This window comes from Heterocephalus glaber, unplaced genomic scaffold (assembly GCF_053883595.1).
Source record: "Heterocephalus glaber isolate CG9 unplaced genomic scaffold, H.glaber_assembly_v1.0 deba00001504, whole genome shotgun sequence".
In the NCBI taxonomy this organism is placed as follows: domain Eukaryota; kingdom Metazoa; phylum Chordata; class Mammalia; order Rodentia; family Bathyergidae; genus Heterocephalus; species Heterocephalus glaber.
In genome coordinates, this window is record NW_028258324.1 from 4,747,673 (window position 1) to 4,767,317 (window position 19,645).

Here is a 19,645-nt window from a genome sequence, read left to right on the forward strand (position 1 = left end):
TTCTGTGAATATTTTCTGTTTACTAAATATTTGTTCCTCAAATTAAGTGAAGCCCAGTAGGCTGATTTCTTCTAAAATTATTTGTATGCCTTACTTGGGTCACTAGAATGTAAATTCCATAATACCAGGAATCTTAGCTTTGTTTAAGATTGCTATATTTTGGATGTGTTAATAAAGGAAGGGTTTACTGAATGAATTAAAAACTTTAAAATTGCTTAACTTGTATTGTTTAAGATTCTTGGGTCAGGGATTTAGCTCAGTGGTTCCGCCACCTGCCTCTCAAGCCCAAGGTCCTGAGTTTGATCCCCGGTACCAAAAAAAAAAAAAAAAATTCTAATATTGGCTAAAAGTCAAGAAATTATAGTAATATATTCTTACAGCTATTAAGCTTGAAGAATATGTCATACACACCACTTTACTAGGCTAGCAGTTTATTTGAAAATGTAATTGAAACTCAATAAAGAAAAAAATGAATAAAATCTTACTAGAAACTTGGAGAGTTGAGGATAATGGGATGTTTAAATAATTGTAATATTTCCTCTGAAAATAATTAACATAATTTGAGTTCTGGAAAAAATACACTAAATACATTCCATTTTAGGTTTGAATTCTGGACCAGATGGATTAACACATTGCATTTTACTCCTGGTAATGACAACAACAAAAAATAAATCACACATTAGAAAACTCCAAAAGTTAGGGAAAAGACAATAGACTGGTTAGAGTAGTGGTGGTGAACCTATGACGTGCTTATTATCGCTTTTTTCTTTTAAGACAAAAGATGTTAATGTGTGAGTTGTTTTCAGGTTTAATTATGGTATTGGCACTTTGCAATTAATAAATGGGTTTTGGGTTGCAGTTTGGCATTCACTTTCTAAAAGGTTTGCTGTTACTGGGCTAGGGACACTCAAAGCACAATCCGCAAAAGAGCTTGATAAATTGAAGCTAAATAAAATAAATTGAAACTTAATAAAAACTGAAAGCTTTTGCTGTGTGAGACTTTGTTAAGAATATGAAAAGATAAACCATAAAGTGCAAGAACATTTTTGCAAATTGTATATCCCTTAAAAGACTTTTAGAATGCACATAGAATATATGAAGAACTCTCTAAACTGTCCAATATTAAAGCAATTGAAGTCGAAATGGGCAGAAGACTACAAAGATAGTTCATCCAGGAGGATGTGGGAATAACCAGTAACCACATGACATTTTCCATGTCATTAGGCATTTAGCCTAATGCAAAGTAATGCTACACTGAGATATTACTATTTAATCTGTTAGAAAAACTGGAGTAGAAATTACTCATTATACCTAGTAAAGGCAAAGATGTGGATCTTGACCTCTCATGTTGCTGTTGAGAATGTAAAATAGTATAACAGTTGGAAAAATTGACCAGTTGGAAAAACTGGTTGGAACAGTTGGAAAAAATAACATATGACCCAGCAGTCACATTGTTGAGTATTTATCGTAGAGAAATGAAAGCTTATATTTGTGTAAAAACTTGTAAATGAATGTTCATTGAAGAAGGTTTATTTGAACAAAACTAGAAACAATCCAGCTGTCTTTCATTGACTGAATGCATAATAAACTGATTTTTATACATTAGAATACTACCCCGAAATAAAAAGAAGTGAAAAATTGATACTTGCAGCAATTTGGATTGATTTCAAGTGCATCATGCTGCATAAAAATTCAACTCCAGATGGCTACATAGTCTCTGATTCTGTCTATATAACATTCTGAAAGTGACAGCATTTATAGTAATGAAGCCAAGTCTGTATTTACCAAGGTATTAAGTTTGGGGGCCAATGTGTGACTGTTGTGGCTTAATAATGAGGAGGTTCCTTTGTGATGACGACATAGTTCTGTAACCTGACTGGTCATATTTACTTGAACTACACATGTGATTTTTCTGTAGCTAAGTTAATAACATTGTAAGTCATTTCCTGATTTATGACAATATACTGTGGTGTAATGTAAGATCTAATTAATGGGTGAAGCTAGATAAAGGGTACATGGAATTCTTTATGTATCATTTTCAAGTTCTTGTATTATCACACACATGCTATGTTTGCCATGTATCCAGTGATTTAAGACAAAAATGTCAATATGATTTTTATTTTCTCACCAATATCACACTCCATATGAATAAACTAAGTTAAAGTCTACGGAAAGAGAAACTTGTGATTTAGACACAAAAGTTTTTGTTAAAACTGAAACCTTTAAAAATACAACTCAATAGTAATTATTTGCAAATTTTAATATAAATTAATGTGCAGGAGAATTTAAATATTTTCAACATTGTTATTTATATTGATTCTAAAAACAACATAGGGTTAAGTTTTATCCCATGTTGATATTAATTCATAGTTAGGGTTAGGATTTGATATTAATAATACTGAGTTAACAGAGGAGTTTCTGAATTGGACATAGTTTTGAAACTGATACCTGCAGAATCAAATAACTGATTAAAGTCAAATTATTCTAAATGGGATGAAACTATTTTGTTACTGTGAATGTGACTATTAAAGGAGGAACATTTTTTGTTTGTTTTTGGAAAACTTTTGTATGTTTGGAATAACTTGGTATCTGCTTTTTAAAACTGTATTGAGTTCATGGTAATACAATAAAATACTTGAGGAGACCAAATTTATACAGAGAAAAGGATTATTTTGGTTCCTGTTTCTTGAGGTTCAAGCCTAAAATCAGACAGGCCTGTTGGTTTGGGCCTCTGGGGAGAGCAATACATCATGACAGGAGCAGGTGTTAGAGCACATGCTTACATCTCAAGCCAGGAGATGGAGAAAAAGGAAGAGTCTATTGTCACGTAGTCACTTTCAAGTATATGTCCCTAATGATTCAAGTTCCCTCCACTAGTCCCCGCTCTCCGATGTTCCACAGCACTTCCTAATGCCACCACTCTTGTGATCAAATCTTTAACACATTGACTTTGGTTTTTTTTTTATAATGTCTTATTTATTATTTTTCTATTGATACATAATAACTGTACGTACTCTTTTTGTCTTTTTTGTGGTACTGGAAATTGACCCCAGGACTGTCACACTTTTTACTTTTTATTTTGAGACAGGGTCTTGCTATGTTGCCCAGGTTGGGCTCAAACTTTCAATCCTGCTTCAGCTTCCTAGAGTGCTTTGATTATAGGTGAGCACCATTATGCCTGGCTATAATTACACATTCTGATGGGATACAATATGATAACTCAAAATGTGTTGCATTAGTCACTTTCCCTTTGCTGTAACAAAAAACTGGTACCAGAATTTAAAGGAGGAAAGGTTTATTTTGGCTCAATTTCAGTGAATTAAGTCCATGGTCAGTTAGCTCCAAGGCAGAAAAGACACAGTGGAAGGGCCTGGTGGAGGGAAGCTGTGCAACCCATGGCAGCCAGGAAGCAGAGAGAGAAGGAAGGAGCTAGGGACAAGAATACACCCTTCCAAGTCATGACCCTGGTGACCCACCTCCTCCCACCCGGCTCCACCTCTGAACACATGAGACTTTGGGAGGACATTGTGGTTTTGATTTGCATTTCCCTGATGATATTTGTTATTTTGCTTCTTTTTAATTGGTTTTTTTTTTTTTTTTGCTACTGAGATGTTTGAGTTTCTTATATATTCTGGACATTAATCCATTGTCAGATGCATAGTTTGAAAATATTTTCCCATTCTGTAGTCCATCTCTATTGATGGTTTCCTTTGCTGTGTAGATTTTTGGTTTGCTGTAATCCCAAGAGTTTATTTTTGCTTTTGTTGCTTGTGCTTCTGAGGTCCTTGCCCAGACCAATGTCAGGAAGCATTTCCCCTATGCTTTCTTCTAGTAGTTTCATAATTTCAGGCATTATATTTAAGTCTCTAATCCTTTTGGAGTTGATTTTTGTAACTAGTTTTATTCTTTTGCATATGGCTATCCAGTTTCCCGATCACCATTTATTGAAAAGGCTGTCCTTACTCCAGGGTATGTTCTTGGTGCCTTCTGTCGGAATCAGTTTGTTGTAAATGTGATCCACACAACTTTGTTAACAGTCATAGGTGTAAGAAATTGCTGTGCTGGTGACATAGAAATAAACCGGTGGCCCACCACTGAATGAATTATTGCTAATTTAATGCCCGGGGATCTGAATTACTATCTTCTACTACTAAGTAATCCAGCGCAATTAAACTCCTTTGGGTGAAACCAGATCCTGAACAAGGAGGGCAGCAGGGGCCAGAGGGGCTAGGCCCAGGGCTTTGGCCCTGGTGAGGCTGCACATGAACGGTGCCAGCCAGAGTCACCTCTAGGACAGGGCTTGGATCTTTACCTACACTTTCTGAACATTTTGCAAGTAAGTGTGTATTGCTTCTTATATTTGCATGAAATGATAAAGATCTTCCCTTTACTGGGCACCCGGGCTGGAGAGACACTTTGCGTGGCTCACCACCCAGCTCGCCTTCGTCCCCTCTTGGTGCTGCTCCCTCCTCTGAGCCCTTTGGCTCTCCCAGCCTCTGTGCCCCGCCTGAACCTCAGATCCACCCCTGGATCATGATCACGCTCTGCAGAGGGACCATGGTTGCCCTGCCCGCTGCTCCGTAGTCCCCAAGAGCTCAGAGGGACTGAGGAACACTGAGCATTTCGCCATGCCAAAATAATCAGTTGACAAAATAATCAAAGACATGAGGTTGAAGTAGGTTGGGGTGAGACTTCAAGCCCCTAAAGGTAGCGCTAAATTGTCAGAAATGAAATGCATTTGTTAGGCGAATGAAAGATTCATTTTCCAATCAGATGACAGATGAACAGCCTCTGGGATCAGCTGGCTCATTGGTCTAGGGGTATGATTCTTGCTTTGGGTGCGAGAGGTCCCGGGTTCAAATCTCAGATGAGCCTGTACTTTTTTCCTGTTGCTTTTATAGTTTTGTCCTGAACAATGACCAAGGCGCATCGGGATTGGAGGGAGAGAAGAAGTGCGGGTAGAAGAGTGGAGACGCCGCCTTGTCCCCTTAAGAGGCCGAGTGCAGAGCTGCAGGCAGCTGCCATTTCTGTCTGTGCACCGCTAGGGCCTCCGTTCACATTCACGGGCCTTGCGGCCAGCCAGGCACTGGCTCCTAACAGTCATTAACGAGTGCCTCCTTTGTGTGCAAATCTGTGGTGTAGTGGTTACCATGTTTGCCTAGGAATCGACAGGTGCACAGTTCAAAGCCACTTACGCCTTGACATTTAGTGCACAGAGAAAAAACTAAAAATTGCTCAGAATTTGTCAACACCATCTTCATCTGATTGTAGTAAGACAAGAGAATTCGTAAATATTTTCACACCTAAGCCTTCCAGCGCTTTTACTGTTGATACCAGCGTGCAATCTTCCTAGTGCAATCACTTTCCACCTCCTGCCAAACAGATTTTCAGTTTCCAAGTAAGTGCTGAACCTACAGCAATTTCCACCAAGTTTAAAGGTAAATCCTTGGGAGGAACGGAAAGAGAATAAATCCATGGGGCGGACTGTGTTTCAAACACATGGCCCCAGGCCAAGTGCACTGGGACACATCACTTAACAAAACATTTGCTTTACTTGTTTTCCTTACATACAAACAATGATGAGTCTGGGCGCGTTGGCACACAGTTGCAGTCCCTGCACTCTGGAGGCTGAGGCAGAACACATTGACTTTGAAGGACACCTTCCATATTCAAACAATAGCAAACTGTACATTTTATGAAGCAACATGCAGATCATATTTGTGATGAAGATTTTGTATCTAAAGCAAAGTGTTCTATGAATATAAAAATACATGCTACAATTCAAAAACAGTATGAAGAAATGAATGGAAGATATCTCAGTACATTTTAAAATACTGATTACATGTTGAAGTATTAGGTATATATGACAAGTGTAGCACTGAACTTTGTTTTTAGATCATAAAGGAGGACAATTTAAAAAAAAATTTTTTTTATTAAATTCTTTTATTGGTACATTGTAGGTATACAACACAACTACATTTCTCATTGGGAATTGTACCTTTACATAATGCATCTTGGTTCTTATTTTTTCCCCATTTCTAGCTCTCCCTTCCCTATTTACAAAGCCTTTATTTCCATTTTTTCCATTTCTCATCATTTTTCCTTTCCCTTCTTTCCTTTCCCCTGCCCCTCCCACTACCCCTACCCCTTTGGACCTTTTCTTCCTATTTTACATTATTGATTGTTCATTCTAATCAATGGTACATTTTAGGTATACAATATAATGACATTCATCATTGCAAATTTACACCTTTACATATTCTCTCTTGGTTCTTATTTTTCACCCTTGCCCAGCCCTCCCTTCAACCCCTCCATTCCTCCCTATTTACAAAGATTTTGTTCCTGTTTTTCCATTTTCTCATATTAATCCCATTCCCTTCTATCCTTTTCCCTAGCCCTCCCACTTCCTTCCCCTTTGCCACTTTTCTTCCTATTTCACATGACCTATTATACATTTAGTCCTTATTTACACTTTCAGTTTCTCACACCAGAGGAACTATTTGGAATTTATTCATATGTGTCCTATTTATTTCACTTAAGAGTATCGCCTCAATGTGCATCCACTTAGCTATAAATGTCTCTAATTTCTCATTTTTTATGACTGAGTAGTACTCCATTTTATACAAAAACCACATTTTCTTTATCCAGTCTCCAGTTGATGGGCATTTGGGCGGTTTCCAAGTTTTAGCTATTACAAACTATGCTGCTATGAACATGGGTGCACATATATTACTGTGGTATGATTCTTTTAATTCTTTGGGGAAGATCCCGAGCAGTGGAATAATGGGGTCAAATGGGACTTCCAGTCCTAGTTCTTTGAGGTATCTCCATACTGATTTCCGCAGTGGTTGCACCAGTCTACACTCCCACCAGCAGTGGAGCAGGGTTCCTCTTTCCCCACAGCCCCACCAGCATTTGTTATTGGTTGATTTCATGATAGCAGCCATTCTTTCTGGAGTGAAGTGGAATCTCAGCGTTGTTTTCATTTGCATCTCTCGAATGACCAGTGATGTTGAACATTTTTTCATGTATTTATTTGCTATTTCTGCTTCTTTGTCTGAGAAATGTCTGTTCATTTCAGATGCCCATTTTTGGATTGGATCTTTCAATTTGGGAGGTCTGATCTTTTTCAGTTCTTTATAGATTGGAGATAGTAGACCTTTGTCTGAGGAAGAGCAGGTGAAGATTTTTTCCCACATTGTGGGTTGTCTCTTCACACTGCTGATGGTTTCTCTTGCTGTGCAGAAGCCTTTTAATAAGAAGAGATCCCACTTGTTGATTGTTTGTGCTAGTTCATGGCAACTGAGGTTTTGTTCATAAAATCTTTTCCTACACCAATGTCCTCAAGCGTTCTACCTAACCTCTGTTCCAACTGGTTCAGAGTTTCTATTTTAATATTTAGATCTTTAATCCATTTTGATTTTAGTTTAGTGCATGATGAGAGATGCAGGTCTAGTTTTAATCTTTGGCAAGTTGAAGCCCAATTTTTCCAGCACCATTTATTAAAGAGGCTATCTTTCCTCCAGTGAGGGTGTTTGGCTCCTTTATCGAAGATGAGATGGCTGAGTTTGTCTGCATTGTTTCTGTATCTTCTAATGTGTTCCATTGGTCCTCAAGTCTGTTTCTTTGCCAGTACCATGCTGTTTTTATCACCGTAGCTTTGTAGTAGAGTTACAGGTTGGGGATTGTGACACCCCTGCCATGTCTCTGTTATCTAGAATTGCTTTTGCTCTTCTGGGTCTCCTCTTGTTCCAAATGAATTTTGGGATAGTTTTCTCAAGGTCCATGAAGTATGCTGTTGGAATCTCAAGTGGAATTGCATTAAATCTATATAGCAGTTTTGGAAGTATGGCCATTTTCACTATATTAATCCTTCCTACCCAGGAGCAGGGGATGTCTGTCCATTTTCTGATATCATCTTCAATCTCTCTTTTCAGAGTGCCATAGTTTTCAGAGAAGAGGTCTTTGATTTCTTTCGTTAGGATGATTCCTAGGTCTTTCAGTTTTGTGGATGCTATTGTGAAAGGAATTCTTTGCCCTATTTCTCTCTCAGTGAGTCTGTCATTCGTGTAGAGGAAAGCTATTGATTTTTGTGTGTTGACCTTGTAACCAGCTACTTGACTGAATTTGGTTATTAAGTCTAGAAGACTTTTGGTGGAGTTCTTGGGGTCTTCTATATAGAGTATCATGTCATCTGCAAATAATGACAATTTGACTTCTTCATTACCTATCTTTATTCCTTTTATTTCTTTCTCTTGTCTAATTGCTGTGGCTAATGTTTCCAGAACTATATTGAACAAGAGTGGTGACAGTGGACATCCTTGTCTTGTTCCTGATTTTAGTGTGAAGGATTTCAGTTTTTGACCATTTAGTATGATATTGGCTGTTGGTTTGTCATAGATGGCTTCTATCAGTTTGAGGCAGAGACCATCTAGTCCAATTTTTTATAAGGTTTTTATCATAAATGCATTTTGGATTTTGTCAAATGCTTTTTCTGTGTCTATGGAGATAATCGTATGGTTTTTGTCCTTGGCTCTATTGATATAGTGTATTACATTGATGGATTTGCATTTGTTGAACCATCCCTGCATCCCTGGGATGAATCCCACTTGATCAGGGTGTATGATATTCTTGATGATCTTCTGCATTCTGTTTGCCAGTATCTTAGTAAGGATTTTTGGATCTGTGTTCATTAGTGAGATTGGCCTATAGTTCTCTTTTTCAGTTGGGTCTTTCTCTGCTTTGGGGATCAAGGTGATGCTTGCTTCCAGGAATGAATTTGGGAGTATTGCTTCCCTTTCCATTTCATTGAAGAGTTTAAACAGTAGTGGCAGCAGTTCCTCTCTAAATGTCTTGTAGAATTCAGCAGTGAAGCCATCAGGGCCCAGGCTTTCCTTAGTTGATAAGTTTTTAATTACATTTTCAATTTCATTGGTTGATATTGGGTTGTTCAGAATTTTTAGGTCTTCTTCGTTCAACTTTGGGAATTCATATGTATCTAGGAATCTGTCCATTTCTTCTGTGTTGTCCATCTTATTGGCGTGTAGGTTCTGGGAGTAGGTATTGATGATCCTCTGGATTTCTGCTGGGTCTGTTGCAATTTCACCCTTTTCATTCCTAATTGCATGGATTTGGGCCTTTTCCTTCCTTTTTCTGAAAAGGTTGGCTAAAGGTTTGTCAATTTTGTTGATTCTTTCGAAGAACCAACTCTTGGCTTCATTGATTTTTTTGTATCATTCTCTTAGTCTCCATTGCATAGATTTCTCCTCTGATCTTTATAATTTCCTCCCTTGTATGAGCTTTGGGGTTGTCCTGTTCTTCTTTTTCTAGAAGCTTGAGGTGCACCATCAGGTTGTTTAATTGGGCTCGTTCTGATTTCCTAATATGGGTATTCACTGCTATGAATTTCCCTCGTAAGACTGCTTTCATTGTGTCCCATAGATTCCGATATGTTGTACTGTCATTGTCATTTAATTGAAGGAACTGTCTGATTTCTTCTTTAATTTCCTGTGTGACCCATTGGTTATTCAGAAGTGTGTTGTTCAATTTCCACATGTTTATGAAATTTTTTGAGTTTCTTTTGCTATGGATCTCCAATTTCATCGCACTATGGTCTGATAATATACATGGGATAACTTCAATTCCTTTGCACTTACTTAAACATGTTCTATGTATGAGTATGTGGTCTATTTTGGAGAATGCCCCATGTGCAGCTGAGAAGAATGTGTATTCTGATTTTGTGGGGTGGAAGACTCTGTAAACATCTGTTAAGTTCATTTGTTCAAGAGTTCGATTGAGTTCTAGTATTTCATTACTTAGTTTTTGTCTAGTTGATCTATCTATTTGTGACAGTGAGGTGTTGAGGTCCCCCACTACAATTGTATTAGTGCATATATGACTTTTCATGTCCGTTAGTATTTGTTTTATATAGTTGGGTGCAGTAGTGTTTGGTGCATAGATATTTATGATTGTCATCTCTTCCTCTTGGATTCTTCCCTTTACAAGGATGTAGTGTCCTTCTTCATCTCTCTTAATTAGTGTTGGTTTGAAATCTACTTGATCTGCCAAGAGGATAGCTACTCCTGCTTTTTTTCGGGTTCCTGTCGCATGCAGTATTGTTTTCCACCCTTTAACTTTCAGTCTATGAGTTTCCTTTTTAATTAAGTGTGTTTCTTGTACACAACATATTGTTGGATTTTGCTTCTTGACCCATTCTGCCAGTCTATTTCTTTTGATTGGTGAATTGAGACCATTAACATTGATGGTTGTAATTGAAATGTATTGACTTGTCATTGTCATGACTTTTTCTTTTTGTTGGGTTCTCCCCCTTTACATTTAATTTCTTGTCATGCCAGATGGGTTCATTCTGCTTTGCTTCCTGGGGTTGTGATCCTCAATGTCTGTTCCTAGGATATTGTGTAAAATTCTTTGGAGTGCTGGTTTGGTATTCACAAAGTTCCTAAGGTGTTCTTTGTCATGAAAGTATCTTATTTCTCCATCCATTTTGAAAGATAGTTTTGCAGGGTACGTCAATCTGGGTTGGAGGCTGTTTTCTTTTAGGGCTTGGAATATGTCACTGCAAGCTCTTCTTGCCTTGATGGTTTGTGTTGAGAAGTGTGCTGTGATTCTGATGGGCTTTCCTTTGTATGTGATTTGTTTCTTTTCTCTAACTGCTTGTAGAACTTTGTTCTTCTGTTGAGTTTCTGGAATCTTAACAGTTATATGCCTCTGTGTAGATTTTTTTTTGATCAAGGCTATTTGGAGTCCTATATGCCTCACTTATCTGTATGTCAAGCTCTTTTCCCCTGCTTGGGAAATTTTCTGCCATTATTTCTGTGAAGAGATTTTTTTATGTCATCTGCACTCTCTCCTGTTTCTTCATTGACTCTGATCAGCCTTATGTTATTCTTCTTTGCATCATCTAGCAGCTGCTGGATTGATTTCTCATGTTCCCTTAAAATTTTGAAGCAATTTTTCTTTTCCTGGTCACTAATTGCAATCTTATCTTCTGTATCTGAAATTCTGTTCAAGGAGGAAAATTTTTTAAAGCAAGGTAAAATACCTAGAGAAAAGTATTTAGAAGGTCTATAAGAAATTAATGATGAAGTTAAGAGTATGGAGATTGTCGAAAGATCAGTAATTAACAGGGGTTGAAGTGATGGTGTGAAGGGAGAAATAGGTGAAGCACAGAGTTTTTTTATGGTAGTGAAAGCATGCTATATACTACTGTGATAATGAACACATGTTATTGTATATTTGTACAGACCATAGAATGTACAGTACCAAAAGTGAACCCTAATATAAACTATTGACTTCAAGTGTGCCAGTGTAGGTTCATCAGTTATAACAAATGTACTACTCTGGAGGGGGATGTTGATAAGGAGAGGGGCTATGTTTGTGTGACGGTGGGAGTATATATGGGAAATCTCCACAGCTTCCTCTGTTTTCTTATGAACCTATCATTTATCTAAAGAAGTAAAGTTCTAAGAAACTAATGTTACTCTTAAAACACTGGTACCTTTGTTTGCTTCTGGTTGAGTGTTACTGAAATTTCAAGATATTGGCAAGAATGTAATATGAACATGTGACTTTAGTTGGTGATGAAGTCATAGGTACTGCTAACATTTTGTGGTTAGTTCCCTATATTCATACTTTAAGTATATGTTAAATCTCAGTTAGAAATAAGTAAAAAAGAAACTAAAGTTACTCATGTGTTTGTATGCAAGGAACAGTCTGTCTTAAACCTTAGATTAAGGGAAGATAAACATTTTTCTAACATTTAGATATAAATGTTAGCACTTTCTGTGTAAAGTCAAGTCTAATTATTAATATTTAATAACTTAAATTGAATTATTCTTAAATCATAACAACTGTATGAAATAAAAAGTATACTCTTATTCACCTTAATTTTCTTTTTCCCTTAAAAATAATCAGTTATGATTAATAGTGAAGAGAGCTTTGTTGTAGAGTAATATGGTTCATATAATTCTTATAAACTCATTAAGAACAATATAATTGATAAAGAATGTATAATTTCATAGTGATGATAACAGTACAGTTCTGTGTTGCTTAATGATGGGGATATATCCCAGGAAATGCACCTTTAGGTGATATCACTCTTTTAGAAATATCTCAAGAGTATTCTTACACAAACCAAGATGACTATGGGGGTGATATACTATATGGGCCAAGCTCTGTATATGCAGTCTGTAACTGACCAAACTTCATGACTGTAACTCACATGTTGAGTGCTTATCTGTTCCGTTTCTTCACATTTTGCATATACTACTCATTTTAATTATCACCACAATCAGTATTATTCTTTTCATATTACAGATTAGAAAGTGAACCCCAGGAAGAATAGGGAATGGGTCTAAAGTCATATAAGTAGTGAATGCCCATCTAGAACCCAAATACTGTATTAATTTGACTCCAGGACTTTAATAAATATATTTTTTGTCTTCTGGATTGTCCTTTTAATATATCTCATATTCAATTTATTATGATTTTAGTAGTTGCTAGTATTACTGCTTTCTGATGTGTAAATTAAATTCAAGTAAGTATAGGCAGTGTGAGTTTGGCTTGGCAGCTCTACAGTTATCAAGGACATAGGGTTATTCTGTCCTCCTGCTCTGTCTGCCTCCTTATAGTATTTCAACCTGGTATCCTAAGTTGGCCACCTCTGAATAGCACATTTAGTTTGACTAGCAAGAAGGGAAAAACAAAAAAGGCATACACTTTTCTTTCAAGGATACTTCTTGGAAGTTGCATAGGACCTTTCTGTCAGGTAAAAGGCCAAAAACCAAGACCAGACCAGGCCACAACAAGCCTTTATTAGGGGAACAGATCTGCCCGGCTGTCTCTGAACAAAGGAGAAACAAAAGCAATATGGCCGGGATATCAAGTGCCTTTTATAGGGGCTTGTAGTAGCTGAGGTGGGGTTGAGTGAGGTAGTGGCTAGGAACTGGAGGAGCCTGTGACGTCACTAGTTGCTAGGAGGAGAGCAAGTATTAGGTTACTTTTTTGATGGGAGTAGGGGCATGTTGGAAAGAAGGTAGCTATTATACATAGCAGCCACCCTAAATTGGAGGGAAATCTATCACTTTCCTGCCTACTTCTGGCTATGCTTGCAGTCACAGCATAACCTCTAGATGAAACAGAATCTGAGAATTCGTCTTTATTCCAGTTGGCTATATACTAGCCAAAAATCAAGGATTCTATAACTGCAGAAAAAGAAAATGATTACAGAGAAATCACTAGCACTAACTGCCACAGTGACTTTGAAAATCGTTGCCATGGAAAGCTCTAATGTACTTTTCTTCCTTTTCCAAATGTGTTTGTGAAATAGCCCACTATTTCACATCTTCATCAATACTTGTGTCAGGTAAAAGGGCCGAAGACCAAGACCAGACCAGGCCACAACAAGCCTTTATTAGGGGAATAGATCTGCCGGGCTGTCTCTGAACAAAGGACAGACAAAAGCAATATGGCCAGGGCAGGGAGAGTCTTTTATAGAGACTGGGGTGGGGTTTGTAGGGGCAGAGGTGGGGTTGAGTGAGGTAGTGACTAGGGAATGGAGGAGCCCATGATGTCACTAGGTGGTAGGAGGTGAGCAAGTATTAGGTTACTTTCTAGGCGGGAACTGGGGCATACTGGGAAGAAGGGTTTATTCTTTGGTGGGAGCAACCATCTTGGCATGATGTCATGCAGGGGAGGGGGCAAGGCACCATAGGAAGAGGGCAGCTACTATACATAATAGCTGTTGAGGTGGTGAGAGACCTATCAACTTGATGAAAGGGTCACCCAAGAAAGGGGCACACACGGGCATCAAGCAGCAAGCCTTTATTGGGGCGGCAGTCTGCAGCCTGCTGGGACTGACTCACAGGAGGGAGATCAGCCACAGTATGGGCTGAACTGAGGGTTTATATGGGATTTTTCAGGTGGGAGAGCACTAGTCCATCAGTGGGGGTGGGTAATTTGGGGCTGGGGTATGTAGCAACGGGTTTCAGTCCAGGGGATGGAGTAATTGCTTTCGGGAAGGCCCTATCTTACTGGAACATCTGACTAAGAAACCGGTGGGGCAGAAAGACCTTAACTAGGCAGAGAGTCACTAACAAAGGGAAGTCATGCCTTAGTTATGCGGAAGTTCCCTGTTCCTTGTGAACAGAGTGGGGCAAAGGGAAAGGAGAGGAGGGGGCTTGCTCTTTGGGGCTCTGAAATATCTATCACTTGAATTCTTTATTTATACAGAGAAATGAATTTTAGGTAAAGCATGCAAAAATAATAAAGGCATTGATAATGAGAATATCTGAAGCTTTTCTTTAAATTTTTTGGTAATTTGATATGCATTTATGAAGATGAATATATTGTGTGCCATCAGAACGTTACAAGTTAAAATGATACCAATATAATATCTTCTGTTACAGTAGCTGACATTAGTAAAAAATATTTTAGATAAGTTAAAGCTTCTATTTGTAATATTTTTGAACATTTAAGTTCTGAAAAAACTTTTAATTGCACTTTGAGGCTTGTACACTAATTTTTCTAGAGATGTGAGAAAAATGAAAGTAGAAGGCTATATTGGGAAGAGAACTGTTGCAAACAACATTTTTATAGTTTTTCACAAAAGTTTGGCATATAGTTAAAAATGCTTTTTATGAATGGAATTTTATGGCCTCTGTCATTTTAACAAATCTCAGTATTTCTAGTTAATTATTTTAACCTCCTGGAAACATGACAAGTGTCAAATGCTGCTTTTTATTCTGTTAGGTATGGGGGAGGTCAGACATGACATTCTAGTGTTGGATACCAGTAAAAGATTATAACCATAAGCAGATTTCTTTAAAATTTCTTTCTTTCTTTTTAAACTGTATGTCCTTTTATTGGTACATTTTAGGTATGCAACATAATGACATTCATCATTGGAAATTGGCACCTTTACATACTCTCTTGGTTCTTATTTTTCCCCCTTCCTCTACCCTCCCTTCAACCCTTCTCTTTAAAATTTCTGTAACTTCAAATTTCAAATAACTCTAAGTGGAATCTCTCAAATTTCACTGGACAGAATGCAGATATTACCAGGCAAGCACAGAAATAAACTAATCTAAGAGGTAATTTGGATGAATAGTCTTTCACATTAGTCTTTCAGCTGGAATAGAATAAAACCTGTTAAAGTACTAAGATTAGTGATAGGTCTCCCACCACCTCAGCAGCTATTATGTATAGTAGCTGCCCTCTTCCTATGGTGCCTTGCCCCCTCCCCCGTGTGACATCATGCCAAGATGGTTGCTCCCACCAAAGAACAAACCCTTCTTCCCAGCATGCCCCTGGTCCCACCTAGAGAGTAACCTAATACTCGCTCACCTCCTACCACCTAGTAACGTCACCGGCTCCACTCCCTGATTACTACCTCACTGAACCCCGCCTCAGCCCCTATGAACCCCACCCCTGTCTCTATAAAAGACTCTTCCTGCCCTGGCCATGTTGCTTTTGTCTGTCCTTTGTTCAGAGACAGCCCAGCAGATCTATTCCCCTAATAAAGGCTTGTTGTGGCCTGGTCTGGTCTTGGTCTTCGGCACTTTTACCTGACATTTCGTTCTCCCTTTGTTTTCTGTATTTAAATTGCAGACCTCATAATTGTTTCCTGATCAAACTTTACTAAGAGGCAATTAATTGCTTGGCTGTCTTCTCAAAAGGAGCATTCATATTTAAAAATCAGAATGAACCTAGGTAACAGTCTCTAAAGCCTAATGTATTTGAGTTTGAAAACAAAAGGAAGATATACATAAAAGATAAAAGGTAAAGTATAAGAAATATGTTTCAATACATGTGCCTGTAAAGATTGATATCTTTCTGTGTCAACAATGAATAAAAATTAATTAAGAAAATCAGTAAACACTAGATGATTAGAAAAGGTACAGATAAGCCATTCCCAAAACCAATACACTAATGTTCAGCCTTACTAATGATAAAAGACATGCAAATTAAATCAGTGAGATAATGTATACTCTTTCAAATGAACAGACAAGCAAGTAGAAATTCTTTGCCATTGAAATCTGTTGAATTGGGTACCTTCCTTCTTTGTAGTGGATATCAAGTTTTAGCGCAAAGGAAAGACTTAAAAATCTTCAGACCTTAGTAATTCTTTTTTTTTCCCCTATTAACTTTATTGGTACATTTTAGGTATAAAATACAGTTACATTCATCATTGGGATCTTGTACCATTACATGAGTCTCTTGGTTCTTATTTTTTTCCCCTTCCCTTGCCCTCCCTTCACCCCCTCCACCCTTCCCCATTTGCAAAGACCTTGTTTCCATTTTTTTTCCTCTTATATTTTTTCCTTTCCCTTTTTTCCCTTCCCCTACCTCTCCCAATTCCCCTGCTCTTTTAGACCTTTTCTTCCTGTTACACAGTATCAGTTATACATTTTTTAAATTACAATATTAAGATCTAGGAGACATTACCACAGATTTTACAGAATTTAAAAGGATATAGAAAGCATATTTCAAAAATCTGTTTTGAAATAAATTTGACAACTTCTAAGAAGTACCTTGGAAGACAAATTAATGAAACTAACTCTGGAGGAAATACAAAATTTGAATAGCACCTATTAAAGAAAGTATATTCCTAGCTTGAAAACCTACCTATATGACAACAGCAGGCTCATAAACATTTTAACTGATGAATTATATCAAACAATTGAAGCAGAAAAAAGAAGGAACACTTCTCCCCTCATTTTAGGAAATCAACATTGTGCTAATCCTAAAATTGGATAAAGATAACAGAAGAAAAAAATATGAACATAGATAGAAATTTGTTTAACAAACTCTTAGAAGTCAGATCTGGCAGGATGTAGAAAGTGGTTTTGTTATAGGGATGGCAGTGGTGGTTTAGCATTGGAAGATCCACCCCCAAAAGTAATCATTTTAACAGAGGAAAGTAAAAAGCCATATGATCCTGTCACTAGTTGGAGAAAAAGTATTGGACTAAATTCTACAGCTGTTCATGGTAAAAGCTATCAGGAGACTAGAAGTAGAACAGAAACTTCTCAACAGATTAAAGACATGTACTCCATACTTCCAGCGAGAACGCCTTATATAAGTGGAGAAGATACAATGCTTTCTCCTTGAGGTGGGGAACAAAGGCAGATATGCTTACTCTTTATCTGTCCATTAAACTTTGAAACCTAGTCCCCACCAAAATAGTCTGGCAATAAAATGACACAACTAGGTTAGGATTGGCATGGCAGAAGCAAAAATCTTTCTATGTAGATGAAATGATCATCTACAGAGAAAATACTAAGAAATCTCTAGGAGCCCCTAGAACTTGTACTTGAATTTAGCAGGATTACAAAACACAAAGTATGTATAAAAATTCAGGTCTTTGTATACTTGCTATAAATGAAGAACTGGATATTGAAATTTAAAAGTTATGTAGGAGTACAAAGGACCTAGAAAAGTTAAAAACAAAAACAAAAACAGTGTTGGAAGACGTTTAGTACCTAATTTTAAGACTTCTTCTAAAGCTACAGTAATCAAGGCAGTGTTGGTGTAAGGAAAGACGTATAGATCATTTGAATAAAACAGAATCTAGAAATAGAACTACACATATATGGTCCACTGAGTTTTGAAAGATTATTTAACATTAGCATTTTATAGAATATAAACTCAATTCAAGAGACGAGGAAGAGATAGTGTCTTTAGCAAATACTAGAACACCTGGTATCCATTTATAAAAAATTAACCTCAACCCTTTTTTTTCCATACATGAAGATAACTTGAAGGGATCTATGAACCTAAATAAGAAAGTCTAAAAGTATAAAACTTTAAGAAGAAATTATAAGGGAAAATATTTATGAATTCAGGGTAGGCAAGAACTACCTAGGATACAAAAGACATGATGTATAAAAGAAAGAAATTGATAAATGAGATTCCATCAAAATTTAGAACTTTAAATGACATTATTAAAATGAAAAGTAGTCCTTAAACAGACCATATTTACAATGCATATAACCTATGAGCAGAATATATAAAGAATTCTTAGAGTTCATTAATAGACAACCCAATTAAAATGTAGACATAAGAAGATGATAGCCAGTATAGCACAAGGAATGGTGTGCAATTCTAGAATCAGAAAAATACTAATCAGTACAATAATAAGATTGAATTATACACTCATTAGGGAGATGAAGTCAAAAGTTTTAAAAGCCTTGTCATGACTTTTTCTTTTTGTTTATTCTCCCCCTTTACGTTTAATTTGTCACACCCAATGGATTCATTCTGCTGGGTTTCCTGGGGTTGTGATCCTCATTGTCTTTTCCTAGGGTATTGTCTAAAATTTTTTGGAGTGCCGCTTTGGTATTCATGAAGTTCCTGAGGTGCTCTTTATCATGAAAGTATCTTATTTCTCCATCAATTTTGAAAGAGAGTTTTGCAGGGTACATCAACCTGGGTTGGAGGCTGTTTTCCTTTAGGGCTTAAAATACATCACTCCAAGCTCTTCTTGCCTTGAGGGTTTGCATTGAGAAGTCTCCTGTGATTCTGGTGGGCTTTCCTTTGTATGTGATTTGTTTCTTTTCTCTCACTGCTTGTAGAATTTTGTTCTTGTGTTGGATTTCTGGAATCCTAACTATTATATTCCTATGTGTAGATTTTTGTTTGATTAAGGCTAGCTGGAGTCCTATATGCCTCACTTATCTGTATGTCAAGTTCTTCTCCTTGGGAAGTTTTCTGCCATCACTTCTGTGAAGAGTTTTTTTAATGTCATCTGCACTCTCTCCTCTTTCTTCATTGACTCCCATCAGTCTTCTATTATTCTTCTTTGTATTGTCTAGCAGCAGCTGGATTGATTTGTTGTGTTCCCTTACAATTTTAAAGCAATTTTTCTTTTCTTCCTAATTGCAATCTTCTCTTCTGTATGTGAAATTCTATCCTCACATTGGTTCATTCTGCTGCACAGACTTTCGATGGAGTTTTCAATCTCTTGGAAATCTGTATCTGTTTTATGAATTCCATTTGTTTCCTATGTTGGAATTCCATCATGTTCCTCAGATCCTCTATTTTTTTTATCGTGTCCTCTCTAGATTTATTAATCATGTCTTGCACCCAGAGCAAAATCTTTGCTGTTATCTGAGTAATTATTTCTGATTTCATTTTTCCCAGATCCTCTTTTGTTGCCAGTTCAGAGAGTCCAGGTAGTTGAGTATCAGATTATTCCATCTCATTTCCCTTTGGGGTTGCTTTAGGTGATCTGGAAGTCTGTTTTTGAGGCTTGTTTGTGTATTTTCTCATTTCCACAGCGGGAGAGGGGGTGCTTCTGGCGCCCATCCAGCTCACCTTCTCTGCCCTAGGAGCTTGGGATGGCAGCGGGGGAGCTTCCTTCTGGGTTCTGGGACCGGCTCAGCTTCTCTGCCCTAGGAGCCTGGGATGGAGGCGGAAGCTTCTTTCCAGGTGCTGGGACTGGCTCACCTTCTCTGCCCTAGGAACCTGGGATGGCAGTGGGGGAGCTTCCTTCCGGGTGCTGGGACTGGCTGAGCTTCTCTGCCCTTTGAACCTGGGATGGAGGCTGGGAGCTTCCTTCCGGGTGCTGGGACCGGCCCAGACCTTAGTAATTCTAATTCTGGAAATTTTAAGATAAATGTGAAGT

General features: G+C 37.6%; 1 protein-coding gene across 8 annotated transcripts in view; it reads left to right on the forward strand.

Moving 5' to 3' along the window:
• Dock3 (dedicator of cytokinesis 3) overlaps positions 1 to 19,645 on the forward strand; it is a 633,495-nt gene that overhangs the window by 220,438 nt on the left and 393,412 nt on the right. The gene's annotated exons all lie outside the window — the stretch shown is intronic.